This window comes from Macrobrachium nipponense, chromosome 26 (genome assembly GCF_015104395.2).
Source record: "Macrobrachium nipponense isolate FS-2020 chromosome 26, ASM1510439v2, whole genome shotgun sequence".
Classification (NCBI taxonomy): domain Eukaryota; kingdom Metazoa; phylum Arthropoda; class Malacostraca; order Decapoda; family Palaemonidae; genus Macrobrachium; species Macrobrachium nipponense.
The window spans coordinates 28,921,015-28,942,135 of NC_087215.1; the positions used below are offsets into that span (position 1 = coordinate 28,921,015).

Here is a 21,121-nt window from a genome sequence, read left to right on the forward strand (position 1 = left end):
TTGTTTCAATTCAACCTTTCAATATATCTGTATATATATACATTTAACACACACACACACACACATATATATATACATAGTATATATATATATATATATATATATATATATATATATATACACAATATAGACAACACAGTATACACTCCCAACACTTGTGGTTACGCTTGTCACCACAAATCCTAAATAACAAAGCTCCCTCTCGTCCCGGGTTCCTCTTATCGAAATCATGTGATTCGTAACAATGTGTAACAGCCATCACCTGATCTGCATTTTTCAAGGAAGAAGAAGATAAGACGAGAGAGAGACACACACACATACTCATAATTGATTATACTGAACGTTCAGGTCCCCTGCGAGTAACACAAACAGTTGCGTGTGTCTTTTCCAGAGCCTGGAGATAGCACGTCTGGAATGAAGCTTCCTTCCCGTTCTTCTTCCTGGAGTTAGAATCGCTGCGCTTGCAGAATTCAAGAGTCAAGATGGTAAGGGATTCATTGTTATCATCCAGAGATATTCATTCTTATTATAGGAGTGCTGGTTTTCCTACTGTAGTACTGAAGCATGCAAGGACATCAGGTACACTCGACAAGAAAACTGAAGATACAGGTTTCATTAGCTTTCGTTCATCGAATTTCCCATTTGTTTTTACAGAAAAGACAAATCGCTAAATTTTCTCTAGAATATGAAAATAAATTGCAAATTATACCATATTAGTTAAAACTGCAAAACAAAACCGTTCAGATACTAAAAACACGATATATGTTCGAAGTAATTAGAATTTCTCAGATGGATTTGTTCATAGAGATTTGGTAGATAGAGTGTGAATTTCTGATTGTAGTACTATGTATCACGACGACTATATCTACTCGTTTTCCTTCATGTACAGGGATATTATTGTATCATTGTAAGTTGACGTTGACATGGATCGAACGCTATTTGCTGTTTACAAAGGTACTGTCTTTAAACATAAATCTTTATCAAGGTTAAAGTAGCATGTCAGCTCAAAGATTTTCTGGCTAAATGCTCCCATTACAAAGCAGTTCGTAGTAGCCTACAGCCCTACACGACTGCATTTCTTTGCTGCGAGGCTGAAAGATCTCCCAACACATCAGCATTTTTTGCACGATATAAAACTTTAATTGCCTGTGCAATACATATTGAGTTATTTGTGATAAAAAATATTTTGACTTCAAACAGCTTTTTTTTCGGGAATGATTTGTGGATGAAACCCGATTTTCAAAAGTACAGATTATATCAAGAGAGCAAGAATGACCGGAGCCTGTGTGTAAAAATTCTCACGTCTTTTTACAATCTTTGAATGTTATGGCAACTGTCGAATGAATCAAGATTAAGGTATGAATTTCTTAGATAATTGACTTGAATATTATGATCCTTCAAATTTTATCTAGCATAGTGCAGCACGATCTTGGCAGTCATATCACCCTGTTTCCCAGGTATCTGTGCACCGACTCACTGCTCTTTCTTCTGCCTTTCCCCCGTCAAAAGTCCGTCACCAATACTATAATTTTTTTCTCTTTCTCTCTTTTCCACTTCTAAAACACTTTAAAAATATATGTTACCACTCAATCTCCCAAAGAAAATCTAATGAAATTAAGTAGTTATAAATAGGCCTAAGCTTTCACGTAAGCAGATTTTGCTCTCTCTCTCTCTCTCTCTCTCTCTCTCTCTCTCTATCTCTCTCACTTTTAAAACACATTTGAAAAAATATTATCACTCAATCTTTCAATGTAAATGTAATGAATTAAGTATCTCTATCGATAGGCCTATGCTTGTGCTCTCTCTCTCTCTCTCTTCCTCACTTCCAAGCTTCTCTCTCTCTCTCCCTCCCCACTTTTGAAACATTTGAAAAAATAGTCACTTAATCTCTCAAAGTAAATATAATGAATTAAGTATCTCTATTGATAGGCCTATGCTTGCGCTCTCTCTCTCTATCGTCATATTTCATTCTTTACTGTATTGTTCCTCACGATTTCCACAGTACTGCCCAGATTTTAAAACACTTTCTCTCATTGTTTAAGATCCGTCTTCAATTACGCATGAATTTTACGTCAGTTTAGTGTCAAACATAACTTATAAATAAGGTTCCACAGTAGGTTTTAAAAAAGGATGATCGATATTCTACCCTGAACTGACGGTACCAAACCAACATTAACGATTATATAGAGACTATTTCTACATTCAATATATTAATTATAGGACCTCTACAGAAAATCTTTATGGTGTAAAGTTAATGGAAATCTAGAAAGCAACAAACGCTATGATTTTGAAGCTCCGCCCCCTTTATAGAGTTGCCAGGTGTGGCATTATTGAACAATATATGTCCGAAGATTTAAAAAAACTGTATCCTAACTTTCCTTGCCGAATGTACACTGATGCTCAAATCTCATGCTACATGACTCCATAGGATTTCGTTTAAAATTCACTAACTGACAACTAACATGCTCCATATCTATCTATTATTTCAATGCGCAAACGTGATTATTGCATACAATAAGGCCATAATATGTTTCATAAGAGTGAAATCTGTCATATATTTCAAAACTGTAAGAAAATGTCCCGTGTAGCCAAATTCAGAAAAAAACTTACGAAACATTTTCAAAACTTTCGTTCATTAATCGCTGAAGCATTTGACCAAAACGAAGTCGTCATCAAAACCAGTTCAAAAGTTAAATAACAAAAAACGCAAAAATGTCATAAAATTAAAATTGCTTCCAAAACATGCAAAAAAAATCGAAATAGTCCTATTTGATTGCTTTTACACCTCAATGCTGAAAAAAATGTAAATATGTATATACAAAAGTAGAATGTGCCCATCGATAGCAACACGTGAGGGAAGCATATGAGACTTATCATTAGAGTCGGTGCTGTGACCGCAGAGGACATGATGGTGGATTAATAAAAGAAAACGAATCACTACATAAATGATCACTTTAATGGAGAATGTGGAGATACAGCAGTACAGAGTACCTTCGGCGGTGAACTTGCCGGTTACACTACTTTACAAAAACGGTGTCATGCCACGCATATCATAACACAAGAATTATGGGTAAAAACAAATGACTGCACCCAAGCGTATAATCAACATTACCAATGCATCATAAATAAAAGTTTAATATTCTAACACCCCCTCATAAACTTTTATTCTCATCAATCTGCAAATTACTACACATCAAACAAATATATGCATCATGGTAATCAAAAAACAAAAATACATAGCTATCAAAGGTCAATATTACAAAACCATTAATGACACAAATTAAAATAAATCAACTTTGTTTAGTTATGGTTTTGTAAACATATCGGCTTCTTTTAATTTGAGGGGACATACACTAAATCAACAATTCCACTCATAACTTCATTACGGATAAAATGATAGCTTATGTCTATATGTTTAGACCTTTGATGGTAAACAGGGTTCTTAGCAAGTTTAATTGCCCCTTGGTTATCAACAAATAAAATGATGGGTTTGACTTCAACATTAGTCATATCAGCTAACAACTGCTGCAAAAATTTTGCTTCTTGGATAGCAAAAGTCAATGAAACATACTCAGCTTCACAAGAACTTAAAGCTACATTGCTTTGTTTCTTACTCTTCCAAGAAATAAGAGCACTATCAGCATTCATTTGGTAACAATAACCTGAAATCCTTGTACGTTCTTCAGAACTACCCCAGTCTGAGTCGCAGTAACCAGAAATCTCAATAGTATCACAAGACTTCTTAAAAACAAGGCCATGTTGTTTAGTACCTTTAAGAAATTTCAGAACATATTTACACATAGCCAAATGACTTTGAGTTAGCCTAGCCATATACTGTGAAAGTTTATACACAACAAAACTTAAATCAGGCCTATTACAAGTCATGATATATATCAAGCTTCCAACAATGTTTCTGTGAAGAGTACTATCAACTAGTTCAGGACTTTCCTCAAAAGTACACTTATTAACACTTAGATCACAAGGAATTGAATTTGGGTTACATTCATCCATTTTGAACTTCCTCAAAACTTTCTCAATGAACTTACTCTGGTTCATTTTTATACAATCTCCATCAAAAACAAACTCATTACCCAAAAACCATGAAAGTTTCCCTAAATCTTTCATCTCAAATTTATGTCATAATACACGTTTAGTGCCAAACAGAGCTTTCTCATTACTACTGGTAATGATCATATCATCAACCCAAACCAAAATAATTACATGAAAATTATGTCTTTTATTGACATACATACAATGATCACTTAATGACTGCTCAAAATGATTTTGAATTAAGAAATCATGGAGCATATTATTCCAATTTCTGCCTGATTGCTTTAAACCATACAGAGATTTATTCAGTTTCCAAACCAATTGTTCATTATTACTACCTGTTTCATTGTAACCTTCAGGCTGTTGAACAAATATTTCACAATCAATATCAGAATTAAGATAGGCAGTTTTAAAATCCATACAATGCACAATTAAATCATGTTTTATTGCCAATTGCATAAGCATTCTAATTGAGGTCATACGCACAGTAGGAGAAAAAGTATCAGTATAATCAACACCTTCAATTTGAGAATACCCTTTTGCAACATAGCGAGCTTTATATTGCTCTTCACCATTTAACCCTTCTTTAATGGCATATACCCATCGTCCACCTACAATACAACGGTTGTTTGGTAAACTACACAATTCATAAGTATTGTTATCTCTTAATTATAGATTGAATCTCATCATCCATTGCAGCTTTCCATTTGTGAGCCACATGCGAATTTAATGCCTCTCTATAGCTTTCAGGAATTTCAGTTACTTTACAACAATAATGAACAGAATGGCCCAGTAAATCAACATTATCAGGATCAACATATTCTTCAAGATATTTGGGAGCAGTTCGCTCCCTACTTGGATAACGGGACTCACCTTCCCTTTCAGTTTCAGTCAAATCTGCATTAATTTCACTATGCTCATCTTCAACAAGGATAGGTTTAGAAACAGGATCACTTTGATTATCATTAACAGTTGTTTTCTTTTCATTGCAAATGACATTCTCATTATCAGAATCCAATTCACTATCTTCTGATTCACCATCTTCCTTTAGACATTGGGATTTATCAAAATTGGATTTATCAGTAAAATGTACTAACCTAACCTTTCTCAAACTGTTAGTTCCTGGATAATACACAAGATAAGCAGGAATGTATGAATCATAGCCAACAAAATATTCCCCTTTCACATCTTGGGTCTAGCTTAGCTTTCTTTTCTACATAAGCATAACACAGGGAACCAAAAATATGCATATTTTCAAGTTTAGGCTTCTTAGACATTAACACTTCATATGGGGTTTTATCAAGTCTAGAATTTGTAGCATCTATTCCTTATATAAACAGCTGCCCTAAACAGCATAATTCCACATGAATTTTGGTAGCTTTGCTTCAATTAAGAGACATCTAGCCATTTCAAACAATGTACGCCACATTCTCTCAGCAGTACCATTTTGGTGTGGTGAATTTGGTGAAGAAAATTCTTGTTTAATCTTATTACTTACCAGAAATTCTTTAAATTCTGAAGACGTAAATTCTCCTCCATTATCACACCTTAATCTTTTAACAACACCATAAGAACTAGTATCAGCAAGGAATTTCTTAGTAGCATTAAGTGCATCACTTTTCTGTTTCAAGAAATAAACAAAAACAGATCCTGAATAATCATCTACAAAAACAATACAATATTTATATTTTTCCCTTGATTCAATACTCATTGGTCCAGCAAGATCACAATGTACAAATTCCATTTTACTCTTTGCTCTCTCATCTGGTAATCTGTTCCTAGATTTACCTTCATGACAAGTTATGCAATCAAAATGACTTTTGTCACAAATTTTCATACCTTCAGCTTTATCTTCTAACTTCAAAATGTCTTTAACATTGCAGTGTCCCAAAACCTTATGCCACTCCTCTAGTGAACGAGATTTACATGAGCTTACATTATTTAGATAATACAGTTTACCTTTCTTATTTATTTCAAAAGACACACCATTTGGGCTTATCAACTCAGAATGATTAGGATTGAAGCTTACTGTAGCTCCTTTACTAACAGCCGATTGTACAGAAAATATATTCTGCTTAAAAGTAGGAATATACAAGGCATTATCAAGAACAACATTTTGTTTTATACCATTTGTATCATAAAGTACAATTTTAGCTTTACCTTTACCTTTAACAATATTCTTGCATTTACTTTATGTTAGAGGGATATTTGGATTTTCATACATAATTATTTGTTATATTTCCTTAATATTTAAAAAATGATGGCATACTACCATATATTCGCCTATGCAATTATTCTTTTGTCAAATCCAAGAAATCATTCCTAGGCCTAGGTGTTAGATTTCTTTTCTTTACACTTAACATTCACATCTCTCTATTAAAAATTTCTGGCCAGAAAGCAAATGAGGTTATCTACACATTCTTGCACTTCAAGTTACCTTATGGAAGAACTAATTATACACCAAAAGCGAGCAGAAGGACTTTTAAGAAAATAATAGTTTAAACCAGTTGAAAAAAATGTTCCTTACGCCTTGATGTTAATACTTTTGATATTTCGATTAATAGCCATCTTCTCCATATAATCAAAATCATCATTTTTTTCCCTCAAAGAATAGGTAATCTCTACAAATAAAAATATTAGTATCAGATTACATCTCAGAAGGCTTAGATTATGTTTCTAGGCCTATAAATCATTTTGCAACATACAGGCAGCTTACACACATCCTAAAATTTCAACATTCAAAGAAAACTGGTTGTAATTCATGTTACTATTGTATTCCTCAAAGAACAGGTAATCTCTACAAACAAATTCATTAGTAACAGATTATCTTAGAAGACTTAGATTTTTTTAAGACCTATAAAACATTTTGAAATATACAGGCAGCTTAAACACAGCAGAAAACTTAAACATTCAAAGGAAACCTGTTTTAATTCATATTCCTACTTTGAAAATGCTGTTATGACTGTTGAGCTTATTAGGTCTACTGTCATAATGCTGCAGACTCAATGTTGACCATTCCGAGGAGCAAGTTGAGTGTGCTTTCATTGATGGCACTGCTAACCTTGACACACCGCACTATGAACTAAGCAACGAAAAAAAAAAGTTCAAATCGCACAGATTACGAATTATAGCAATGCATAAAAGGGATCAAATTATATAACCAGGAGGAAAATAGTGCAAGCTGTGAATTCGTAAAATTTTCGACATGCATGACATTAGAAATAAAATTAAAAAGTTTAACACTACTTGGCAATGTCACGAGAATCTGGACGATGAAAAAAAATCATGTCGCATGAGATTTGAGCACCACTGTACGTGTCCTTTGGATAATCGCAAAATTCACATGCCTACATACATAAATGTATGTAAGTATGTATTTATGTATACTAGCTGACCTATCCGGCACTGCCCGGGAAAAACTGTGAATGACGGGCTAGGCCCAAACTTTTTTCCGTCATTTCCCCCTACACCCAGTTCAACCATCCAGATTTCCCCCTTCATGTGTATGTGGGAAAGAGTAGTTAATACACACTGTGACTATTTACTAATCTATTTTTCAAATGTACAAATATACTGATAAACATATAGTTACAGAGTAAAGTGGATAGAGAGCGGTTAGTAACAACTAACCGCATAGCCATAGAGAGCAGTTTGTAACGAATAAAATTATTTTTTGTTTGCTCTTCTACTTTAGAATTAAATTAGTGAGATTTTTTTAGTTAGTAGGTAGTGTAATTATTTCCCCCTGGTAGCTTCAAATTTCCCCCAGTTTGGGAACGACTGGGCTAGGGTAAAAAAAAAGGGGGGGGAATGGGGGGGGGGGGGGGGGAAAAAGGGGGGGGGGGGAAAAGGGGGAAGGGGGAAAGCAGAAGGAAGTGGGGGTGGGGTGGGAAGGAGAGTTTAGAAGTATAGGGAAAGGGGGATGGAAAAAGAAGGGAAGAGGGATGGGAAGGAGAGGGGAAGATAGAGGAGGTGGGAAGAGGAAGGGGAAATTGGTTTCTCTATTAGAAAATAAAATCATGCCACTGAACATAAGAAACCTGTTTCCCTTTCAACAACAGCCAGACCTTTTATTGGTTGTGTGAAATAAACTGCACAGCAAAGCAGAGAAGAATCGTGCAAGGATATGTCTTCAGCAAACTGCACGAATTTGTAATGGATTCAGTGTACATGAACGTACTACTAACTCACTACTGTACAATACTTCAGAAACCCCCTCCTTCTCTTCCCATCCCCCATACCCGTAGACTGTCATTCACAGTTTTCCCAGGCAGCGCTGGGTAGGTCAGCTAGTATATATAAGGCTTTAACCATCCTCGATCAAAGCCCTATCCAATGGTTTTTGTTTGGTTTAAATCCATCAAGCCATTCAGCAGTGATTGAATAACAGACAGACAGATGGACATAACGCCCATATAGTATGATATATATATATATGTATATATATATATATATATTATACTATATATATAGATATACACACACACACACACACACACACACACACACATATATATATATATATCTATATATATATATATATATAACATATCAGTATGTAAGTGTATATATTTACACACTACACACACATGTATATATATATATATATATATATCATATATATATATATATATATACATACATATATTCTAAGTTGTTTATCTGGTCCTTCTTGATAAGAAGTTGAAAGATAAGAGGAGCAAGGTTCATCTGAATCGAAAGCCTCGTCTGTCGACCGTCACAAATAAAGGTTCCAACAATATTTCTTTTCAGAAGAGCTATACCAACGTATTCTCTTATTCTTAGAGGAACTACTAATCATCGGTCAGCTAACTAAGAGATATGCACAGATGTTGCTGTTTCGAAATGTTCCCCAGTAAATTTATATGCATTCAACTCTTCAGAATTTTGCCTAAAGGTCGTAGTATTGTAGTGTTTTTATTTTTGTTTGTTTGATCTTCTTTTCTTCTTTAATTGGTTTTATTTATTTTATATCCTTTATCGTTTCCTGCTTAGTTATTATTATTTGTTTGAGTCTCTCAGGAGTTTAAATGAGACGCAGTGCAAGTTTCTTCCTTCATTCACACTAGAATGATAAAGTCACAGTTACAAGTTCAACAATGAAGACTACAAATCGAAAAATAAAGTTTCTTTTGACCGCTACAGCTCTGGGAAATCTGACTTCTTTCTGGGATGGTGGTTCGTGCTGGTCTTTTTCTAATTCCCCTTTCCTGACTGGTCCTCTCCTACGCAGCTGGCTTCTCGAAGATTCTACAAAGGAGAATGTCCCACCTAGAATAGGCGGAGGATAAGCTTTTGGCCTGCCTGTTTGTCATTCATATTGGTTATAGATTATCTAACGCCGTCCTTTAGGTGTGATGAATTGACTTAATTCCTCCCCTTGTGGGTGGAACTTATGACGTCACCGGAACTGTCCCGGCGAGAGTGTAGAGGTCAGGTCACAGGTGAAGATTTTTATGGGAGCGCTTCGATTGAAACGTTGCTCGTGTTATGGCTACTGTTCAAGACTCTTCCTGTGACTAATTCTCTCTCTCTCTGTTTGTCTGTCTTGCTTTTCTCTCTCTTTTTCTCTCTCTCACTCGCTGTCTTGTTTCCCTCCCTCTTTTATATTTATGCTATTCCTAACAGACATTCTCCTAGCTATCATTACAGTATATTAGAGTTAGTTTTCTTTTGGCAATATGTTTTCTTTATTTTCAATCCTTTTTTGTTGCTGACTGGTGCAAAGATTTTCAAAAATGTTGTTAGGTTTCAAAAAATATACTTTATTGGAAGGCCGTAACGCACACAGCCTTATACAATAGTATATACTTAATTAGAAAGCCAGAAATAAGAGAAGACACATACATAGTGAGAGAGAGAGAGAGAGAGAGAGAGAGAGAGAGAGAGAGAGAGAGAGAGAGAGAGAGAGAGAGAGATTGTTTGTCTAAAAGCAAAAGGCCCACTTCTTGTGAGTAGGTAAGTGACATAGTAAAAATGGACTAAGTTCTTCTTCTTACCTAACTCCTTAGGATGGACATTGTTCGCCTTACAACGATTTTTAGGTTGTCCAGGTGGTTTTCTGTGAACATCTGTGTGGCAGAGTGGTATTCGGGAGTGTTTGTGAGGCGTCTCAAAATGTCATTGAGCACAACAGTGATACGTCTCATGGTTTCTCGGGTATAGTTCGTCCAGAGGTAACACCCATAAATACTGTAGCAATACGAGCGGAAGAGCAGCAGTTTCACGTCTCAGTGACAGAAGGCAAACCTCCTTGCAATCATGTTGCCAGTTGCACATAGTTTACAACGCCACCGCTCAATGTCTGCCGTATCTTTTAGGTCGTCCGCGATAATGTGATCAAAATACGGAAATGCATGCACGAATTCCAGCAGATGATTTCCTTGGAAAATTTGTGGTCCTGCAATATGCTTAAGCGATCTCGGGAGCATCCATATGCATTGGGTCTTGGTTTCATTGTATAGGATATAAAATTCCACTGCAAACTGGAGGCAAGTGTGGATGGGTCGTTGGAGTCCTTCCACTGATGGGGAAATAAGAACCATATCGTAGGCGTAACAGAGGTTGTTTATAGATGCTTCGTTGACAGTGCATCCGATTGTGAGTGAGTTCAGTTTGACAGGGCATCTGTGTACGTATTAACAGGTATGGAGAGAGAATGCCCCCTTGTCGAAGCCCGTCTAGGGATTTTTTTGTTTGTATGGTGTTTTTACGTTGCATGGAACCAGTGGTTATTCAGCAACGGGACCAACGGCTTTACGTAACTTCCGAACCACATTGAGAGTAAACTTCTATCACCAGAAATACACATCTCTCACTCCTCAATGGAATGGCCGAGAATCGAACCAGCGACCACCGAGGTGAGAAGCAAACACCAAAGCAACCACGCCACTGAGGCGCTAGGGAGCCTAAGGTGTACGACAATACGTTACCCCATTTGGCACAGAATTGCTGTGTGGAGAACCAGCAATATAAAATGCCAATTACAGATAGAGGCGTGCTCTTTTTGCAGCTTCAGGAAGAGCTTCACGTAGTTTACTGTCAAATGCTTTTCTGACGTCTACAAAACATAGGAAAATAGGAGAAGCTGATGATAGGTAATAGTTCAGCAATTCTTTCAGTATATAGAAGCAGGTGTCGGTTGAGTGGTTTGCTTTGAATCCGAACTGGTTGCCAGTGGTGTATACTAGAAAGGGGAGAAGTCTCACCAGAAGAACAGACTCAAGTATACCTTCGACGCGATCGTAGTGATTGCAATCGAGAGGAAATTGCCAGGGTCAGCTGCATCCTTTAGCTTGTTTTTGATTAATGGTATCTAGTGAACAAAGAGTAGGGAATCTGGAAAAAAAAAATGGGTGAATTATGCCCGCACTAAATAGGGCAGCTAGCAAAATGTAGATTAACGGGTGGCAGAATTTGAAAGCTTCTGCAGGAAGACCATCGCAGCCTGACGATTTATTATTAGATATGTTTTTTTACGTCCTCATTATTCATCTCATGTTTACGGTAGCCGTTTATTCCTCTTAGAATACAGAAAATACTCTAACCGGTAACTGGCGCTGGGCCTCCTTAAGCCGCGCGGCCCAATTTGATCAAATTGGTTAAATAGACTCAATTCCAGCCCTGTTTCTGGCGGCAAGGATACTGTCCTCTCGTGGATGACCGCACTTGTACAAGGAATGGTGACTGATTTTTGCATCATTTCAGGATTCCAATCCCCTGGAATGTGACGTTTGCAGTAATGTGTTCAGCGACGATCATTGCCCAAGAATTCTTCCGTGTTCACATACGTTTTGTGGCCGGTGCATCGACTGGCTTTGCTCATTCCAACAGAAAACGTGCCCCTGTGCAGAAGGAACTTCAAAGCCAGTGCAGCCGAAGACCTGACGATTAACAGAGGCCTCCTCGATGCCGCCAAAACCGGTTTTCTTACATGCGCATTCGACACAAGACTGCTTCTCGAGAACCAAAGAAATCGTTTTTAGAACTTCACCAAGGATTTCAGGGAGAAAACAGGAAAGGCATCGCTGACTGTCAGGTTACAAAAGATCGGGGTTTGGCTACCATTGACAACATCACTGAGAGGAAATAGCGCCTTAAAAAAACAAAACAGAAATTGATGTTCTCTTTGAAAGTATCCAAAAGTTGAAATTTTCAAATGAAACTACTCTGAGTGGTGCTGATGAAGATATTCAATTTTGCTGAGGAATAGGGTGGATGCTATATTACAACTGGAAGAGATCAAAGTCTCAGATAATAAGCTAGAAACGTTAACAGACTTCACATCTGCTGGTCCCATCATAGATGAGGCAGAGGAGATCCTTGAGGACATCCAAGAAAAGGCAAAGGATATACAAGAGGTTCTTCAGAAGAACGAAAGAGAACGAGCCTAGTATTGAGCAGGTAAAGTGTGCTCTCTCTCTCAGCCCTAGTGGTTCCTAATCAAACAATCTACACATGATAGATAGAGGTAATCCCATTCTTGTTCACACGATTTCACTCACACTAAGCATAAGACATTTTTAAATCAATCACAAATAAAAAGAAAGTTTCAATTGTTTTCGTTTCACTGGATTATGCAATGAAGCCTTTTTCTTTCTGAGAAACATTCATATTTCTCTCCATAATAGTTTGCTTTAATGGTTGGGATACTTTTTTATCAAAATATTTTCATTTATAAAATAAATTATTCTTGCAGAAGACGTTTGTTAAGCCCTTATACCGATTCCAATAATCATAATTTGTTTATAGATTCTAAATTATTTAATGGTGAACTAATATTTTTCATAATCTCCTTCTTGGCCTTATTTCGTCTTGACAGGAAGTTCGTGACGCGAAAATAAGGTTTCAGAATATAGCGGAGGAATTAGAAAGGAGAAATGCAACGGATTCTTCCACAGACATCAAGGTAAAATTCTACTGTTTCATTTTCTACAGAATACAGAAAAATGGCAAAATTGTTCGTAGAAGTAGCTGTTCAACAGCCACGTGAGATCGATGAGTAAAATAACACACGACAGGATGAATTATATTTTTCAATCTTCATTTTAAAGCAAAAATAATAAACTCTCAGAGTAATTTCTGTGAGAAATACGAATAAATATATTTAGGCGACCCTCTTTCTGCCAGAGGTATAATATTATCAGTTCAGAGATAAAATCTCTGTATATTAAAGTTATGACTAATATGAATGATTCTGAAGTTTCTGCAAGAAACTCTCTTGATTTAAGAAAAGAAATCTCACCGCAGGTGAATGACCTCCAAAGTACCAGCGTGCCCTCTTATCGAAGCATTCGTCTTAGAAAGCCCGTGTATAGGAAGAAGCCCAGAGGGAAATCCAGAATAGCTATGTAGTCTCACGTGGTTGTAATCATATCCGAAAAACCAGGTCTGTATGGGTCATTTTGGGGAAGATGATATACCACCGAAAAACTGTCATAAAGGTACGTTTATACCAATAAAAAAAAATTAATAGGAATACTTTCTATCTCTCTTTCTCTATCTCACTTGTAATCCTTACTGAAGCTTTCTTTTTCAAGTCTTTTCTTAAACTCAGGCAAAAGTTTCTGTATTTTTCTAACTTTAAACGTGAATTAAAACGTGCTAAAATCTACGTTCAATAATTAGAATAAATACGCTATATTCTATTAGTAATAATTTTTCTGTAGTTTAACAAGCATATCATAAACTTTTTTACGTTTTCATTCTGATAAATAAGTCATAAATATAATAAATTTCTGTCTTAACGCGAAACAACTTTTTCAGGCCTTTTTAGGCTCCTCCAGCTCCGTTCTGTGGTGGAACCGTTGAAACTCCAGAAGTTCAACTTTGGTGCAAATGCTAATTTGTTAAACAGGTTGACGTGAGTTCCACTTCAAAGTATATTTACTGCTCTATATTTAACTTTATAATACTAGTCATCCTATTTTGTTGTTATTTATATTTTTTCCCAATAGAATTTCTCTTTCATGGCTGGTCTTTATTTTGTCATTTCCATTTCCTGAACTAGGTTCGTAACTTGCTTTGTAATAATAACAATAATAATAATGATAATAGTAACAACGTGGAGCAGAAAATATAATTTGCTAGAACCCTCTCCGACGGCGTTTGTTAATCACGAACAAACATGGCAGACTAACATTTTGTGAATCCCAATGTCACCATAGTATACCCATTAAACATTGAAAACTGACAAACTAGTTGTGAATGAAGATGCAATGTTGTTGGTGACTTGTGCTAATGAAGTTGCAGGAAATGATGTAAACGCAATCTTTAATCAGACTTATTGTACTTGTTTGTTTGTTGTTATGTATGGTGTTTTTACGTTGCATGGAACCAGTGGTTATTCAGCAATGGGACCAACGGCTTTACGTAATTTCCGAACCACGTCGAGAGTGAACTTCTATTACCAGAAATACACATCTCTCACACCTCAGTGGAATTCCCGAGAATCGAACTCGCGGCCACCGAAGGGGAAGGACAAGACCATACCGATCACACCACTGAGGCGCTAACTTTTATTGTACTTATATATATATATATATATATATATATATATATATATAGATAGATAGATAGATAGATAGATAGATAGATAGATAGATGAGTGTGTGTTAGCCGCCTTACAAAAGAGGTTAAGAATACGCATAGTTTCTAAAGAGCAACGGACTTCATCAAGAACGTTGAACAAAACGCCAACGGCTGTGTTTTGGAAAAGCTCCAAATGTCAATAACGATCAGCGAGTATCCTGGGCAGACGGACGGTGATTGCTGACGATAGAAAAACATTACGAATCGAGGATGCCAGCACTTACGGACGTCACCTGATGATGACGTCATTTAGAACATGCCAGAACAAGCGTACGTGTGTTTGTACGCCTATTGGGTCGAGTATCTGACCGTGGGCTGCGAGGAAAAGCAATATATTCCGATAGTGAGGACAACTCGGGATCAGACGACAATTATTCCTTTTAGCGGTTTACCAAGTGAGGAAAGCCCGAAGGGGCAAGGCCCCAAGACCATACCGATCACGGCCACTGAGGCGCTGACTTAATTTACTTTAATGTCATTAAACATCAGCAATATCCGGGCAGACGGACGGGTGATTGCTGACGTTAGAAAAAAACATTTCGAAATTGGAGGATGCGAAGCACTTACGGCGTCACCTGATGATGACCGTCATTTAGAACATGCCTATCAGGGTGCGAGGAAAACGCAATATATTCCGATAGTGAGTGACTGATTCACTAGGGATAAAACGAGAAATTCCTTTAGCGGTTACCAGTGAGGAAAGCCCGAGGGGAGGCACACAAGATCTTTGTAAAAGGTAAAAAGGAAAAAACTTTTTAGTGTTGGAGGTTGCAAGACCTTTGTTGAACAATTTACAGGCGCCTGAGAGAAGCCGAGTTGCAAGTGGAAAAACCATTGAATTTCTAATCAGTTTTTCTCCTACGTATACAGAAATATATTCTTTATTTTATTCCCATTATTTTATGTTGTTCCATTTTTATTTTTGATTTCGGAAGATTATGATTTCTTTTCCCTAAGGTGGACTCAATGTCGCCAAAATAGGAATTCTGACTTTAATTTACTGACATATTTACATTTCTGAGTTTGGGGAAAATAGTGTTACTGGAATAAAAATAAATATAACAATTGGGAGCCTTTTGTGAGATAAAATATTTCGACACTGCCATATAATACAAAATCTTTCTTTTATTAAAAAATGACTGAAAACATTCAAGATAAATGTGCTTTCCAAAAATTCACGAACGCTTCAAAATATTAGTGGCTGTATCTACGCGATTCCTTGTGCTGGGTATAATAACAAATACCTACGTTAAACTGATCAAGAACTAGATTACCGAGGCGTCAGTGACCCTGGCAGTTGTGACGCAAAAAAAAAAAAAAAAAAACCCCCGAAAAAAAAGGAAAAAAAAACACTAGGTTACCGTCTAAAACAACACAGAAATGCAGTTCGAACAGGTAACTGATAAGTGCTTTATTTGTACACACGAATGATTTTATCTATTGAATACACTGGAAAAATTCATCTGAGATTATTTTATTGTAACTATATTGTAAAAAGAAACATCATTGAATCTGCCTTTATTAAGCATTTTAACAATTAATCTATGAATCTGAGTGCAGGTCTTTTTAAATTAGATAATTGCCTTGTTTACAAAATTGGAAATACAATGTCACCTTTTAGCAACAGCCTGTTATACTAAATGCAGGTACAGCTCTGAAGCACTTTTAAAAGTATTCCTACTTATTGTTTGGTAGTGACAATCTGTAATGATGGTTTACTTGTGATACGTATTTGTTTTGTGAAACTTTCTTGTTTATATCTCTATTCATTTTACTTTGTACCCCGAAGAAGTGCACGAAATACAAGCAAATGTTATTTCATTTTTCACCTTTCATGTGGCTCTTACGTACATATTTGTCACGTGCAGTTTAGTGACATATAGCTGATACACACACACACACACACACAAATATATATATATATAGATTATATATATATATATAATATATATATATATATATATGAACAAAGTTACAGCCACGAAGGAAAGAGTTGCTGTGATCATAACTTGGTAATAAGACGAAGTACTTAGCATCTCATTGTTTCACTCCTTCCTTCGTGGCTGTAACTTGGTTCATATAATCATCATGTAACTCAAGTTTTTATATTTTCTTGGTGATTCAAACTCAAACACACACACACACACACACACACACACACACACACACACACACACACACATATATATATATATATATATATGTCAAATGATCCTCTACTTACAAAAAAAAGTACGTTTTTCCAAACGGTTGTCCGTAAGTTCACTTTGTTCGTAAGTTCAACTTAGCATACACAAAGTCAATACATAGCAGGATTATTTATGTTTATCCATACTAAAACCCAATACTAGCAATTACTGTATTTTACAGTGTAGTTTATTAATAAAAATTATATATAAGACCTAACATTAAACAAATTATGATAATACAGTCACGGTAAAGTACATGTACGGGTTTCTTACCTTTGACGTAGACCTGTTGATTCCCTCGATGCATGGACACCTCTGGTGATCCTGGAGTTGGACCGTCACGGTTAATGTGCTATGATATCCCCGTTACGTATTCAGAGGGGTCATTTAAAATATCTTCAGGAAGCCTTCATTGGTTATATATCAATCTTCATTGTCTCCAGTGTTGTCTTATCGTCAGATTGGGACGTTATGCATATAAGGTGTATTATGAGAATTGATAATTGTTGTAAAAAATAATTAGGTTTAAGGCTTATTTCTCCTTGTGTCTCCCTCTGTCGTATGCTAAGGAAAGTGTTTTTTCTGCCTCTTACGCCTTTCTTTCTCTTCGACTTCAAATATAAAAGTTAGGTAGGCGCGGGAGGGTTTTAGTGTTTTGTTTGTAATGTTTTATACGCATTTTTCTAATTTGTTTGTAATGTTTTATACGCATTTTTCTAATTTGTTTGTATGTTTTTATACGCATTTTTTCTAATTTGTTTTTGTAATGTTTTATACGCATTTTTCTATTTGTTTGTAATGTTTTATACGCATTTTTCTAATTTGTTTGTAATGTTTTATACGCATTTTTCTAATTTGTTTGTAATGTTGTATATGCAAAGAACGCTTTTCGGGGACTACTTTTATAATTATATATGATTTGTCAATAAAAAAACATTAATTATTAAGTTCAAGTCAGTGTTTTTTGCATTCCTCTTTGAGGGTTGATTTACTCGGAATTTTTTGTCGCGGCTGGTTCTAGCCTTTATTTATTTATTTTTTTTTTTTTCTTGCACTGAGTCAGTCTGGAAAGAGGACCCTGAATGAATTTTTAAGAAATCTGTTTTGGGCTTTGGAAAATAAATCCAAAGTTCATTACAATATATATATACATACATATATAAATATATATTATATATATATATATATATATATATATATATATATATATATATATATATATATATTAACATCGTAGTTTCGGTGACTTTATCGGTCCTTTATTCTGTCGACATCAGCAGCTGCAAAGGGCCTCACTTTATACACTTTACAGTCTATATAATATTCTTTTAATGCCCTTCATTGGGTATCGTAGCAGTCGAAGAGGACAATAAAAGTTATTATCTAGTGAGATGGCAAAATTAAACAAAATATCAGTACTATTCCATTAAAAAGGGGACAGTTTTTCTTTTGTAGCACAAAAATAGCTGGACAAAAGTGAAAAACGTGGGATGAAACTTACCAAAGTAAAACAAAAATAAGTGGGCCATTTTGCTAACTTTAAAAAAAGCGGGACTGTCCCGCCAAAAATAAACCAAACTAACCTTGGGGGCTGGTGCTTATCTAGCCAGTAGGCTTTGTCGCCCAAAGCTAAACTAGGGTGGCTGGTCCTTAGCTGTGAAGCCTCTTGGAACTCTCCCTCCCCCCTCCCTGTAACCTAACCTAGGGCACTGTTAAGAAAAACAAATTATAGGATCATGACCTAACCTAACCATACCTAACCTAATCTAACCTAAAGTGCCATATTCCCATTTAGCCCAACAAGAACATGGACTAAGCTACCAGGTTCCTTAGTTGGCTATTGCATGACGTGACTAGAACCTTCAACTTACCTTAATTCCCACTGTTCCCACAACTGAAGTAAAGCCTACTAATTTGCTATCGGAATGAATGTTAGAAACGTTGAAAATGCATCGTAAAGCACGGGAAAAAACACATTTTCAACTCCAGAAAACGATTATGGCTTACAATTAACATGCACGAAACGATCAACAGTTGAGAAAACATAGCTTAATCAGAACTGGCAGAAATAGGCTATAATGAAGATTGTATAATACATCGCAGTATTTTCCACCCGGCCAAAACACCACGGTTTCCCAATGCGACCCCCCAAGTGTTGCAGGATGAAAGGGCTCCAATATCTTTAAAACTGCCAAAATGTTACATTCGAAACATTACAAAATAACAGGGAACAGCAGTTGCACGTCTACACCAAACAAAGAAGGACTACACACTGAAGCTTCAGCCTTCAGCTACCGCCACTTAGCCTTTACCAAGCAACACCTGGACCCTGCATTCCGAAATCCCACTTCAACGCAGTGATGCCAACCCCCTCTAACCCTACTTCCCCTATGGGAGAGGAGAAATTACCCTACATAACTGAAAATGACCCAACATTCTGCGGCTATAATAATAAATAAATCTATAGATAATGTTTATAAGCAATATCATGAATACCTACTAATAAGCATATTGATCTAAACCTACCTTGTTACAATTACCCTACACTTGAAAATATTGCCCTGCTCTCCGAGATTTTGCCCAGATAACCCTACGCGTAGGACAATTACCCTACAGTTGGCAACACTGCTTCAACGGTAAAACTTAAAACAACCACACAGACTAGTTAGTCTGAAAACTCGAAAAGAACGTAACATTCAAATCAGTACTTTATTGAGAAACGAGTACGGCTAGAAAAAGGCAACTTGAAATTTTGTTGTAATTCAATGGCGAAATTTATTGCATTTCGCTTCCGAACATCAAGAACAAGTGGTTGCGATGGGGGTCAGCGCTAAAATAATAAATAAATGAATAAATAAAATGAAATAAAATAAAATAAAAAAAATGGGAAAAGCCAGAATATACGCAAGAAAATCAAAACCTTATTTAAATCTAGACTTATTCAGACCCATTCATCTTCCCTTTGAAGTTTTATCGTAAGAATTTTTTGTAAATTTATGCGTTTATTGTAAATGGTTTAAAATGTGCTGCATTGTCATTGCACAGACACACACCACATACATACATATATATATATATATATATATATATATATATATATATATATATATATATATATGAAAGAGAGAGAGAGAAAATAGTTTTTGTAAAGGGAGAAGGTTAGACCCTTTTCTCTTTGCAGGTCAAGAGGACGAATCCAAGGTGAGCGTCTTACCTGCCTAAACAGTGTATTATTATTATTATTATTATTATTATTATTATTATTATTATTATTATTATTATTATTATTATTATTATCTAGGATTTGTCTAGGGAATATAACTGTAGAGTCTGAATTCAAATTAAGAGAGGAGATTCCCACTCAAAACGAGAAACAATACACAATCTACTAAATGTTAATTTTCTCTTTGTGTTGCCTCTTGCGTTTCTCTCCTCACTTCCTATCATCCAGTAGGGACGCACATTAAATACGCCATTAGAATTATGTAAACATGAACGCTCCAACAATGACATATATACGTTTAAAACAGCCAATACAATAACACAACACTTGAAGCACAATTTCGAATAAAAAAAACTTACGGTAAAAGAAATGGAATGGAGTATAAAATTTAGGCCGAAGGCCAACACTGGAACCTATGAGGTCAATCAGCTCTGGAACAATTATTAGGAGAAGGTGGATGGAAGAAAGATACTATGAACGGGGATACAGTAAAAGGAATGAAAAGGGTTGCAGCTAGGGGCCGAAAGGACGCTGCAAAGACCCTTTGGTTATGCCTACAGTGCACCCCGTGAGGTGCACTGACGGCACTAATCCCCTACGGAGAAGAGGGGTCCTGATATAAAAATTACTGCAAGAAAGAAACTTCAATAAGAATTCATTGCAAAATCGAAAGATCGAGCTACCATGGACTTTTTGAGGGACAGCATTGACGGTGATACCCAGCTATATACAGGTGCTAAAAGGGGAACGTAGATAGCCTTAGTCGTCACCTAATCTTAAATATAACGTAGAGTAAAATGTACCGTGGGATTTTTCAAGTCCCATAACATCAACGTAAGATGAATGAAAAAAAAGGCGGGACAAAATAATGAAATGAAGAGTTCTTACCAGCCACAGTGCCTGAGACAGTAACGGAACACCCGACCCAACCAGAGACTGTCCCTACCACAAGTGTTCCTTCCAGGTAATCTGGTGGCTTCTCGCCCAGGGAGTTTTAAACAACGAAGAAGATCCTGCATAACAATAAAACGTTACATTACCACAATTC

General features: G+C 36.1%; 1 protein-coding gene across 1 annotated transcript in view; it reads left to right on the top strand.

Annotated features, from left to right (window-relative positions):
- Window positions 1-337: 337 nt before the first annotated feature.
- Window positions 338-21,121, top strand: part of LOC135200107 (E3 ubiquitin-protein ligase TRIM13-like) — a 66,361-nt gene continuing 45,577 nt past the window's right edge. Inside the window, exon 1 of the mRNA XM_064228436.1 lies at window positions 338-485. The gene's annotated coding sequence lies outside the window, so the exon portion shown is untranslated. The remainder of the gene's footprint in view (window positions 486-21,121) is intronic.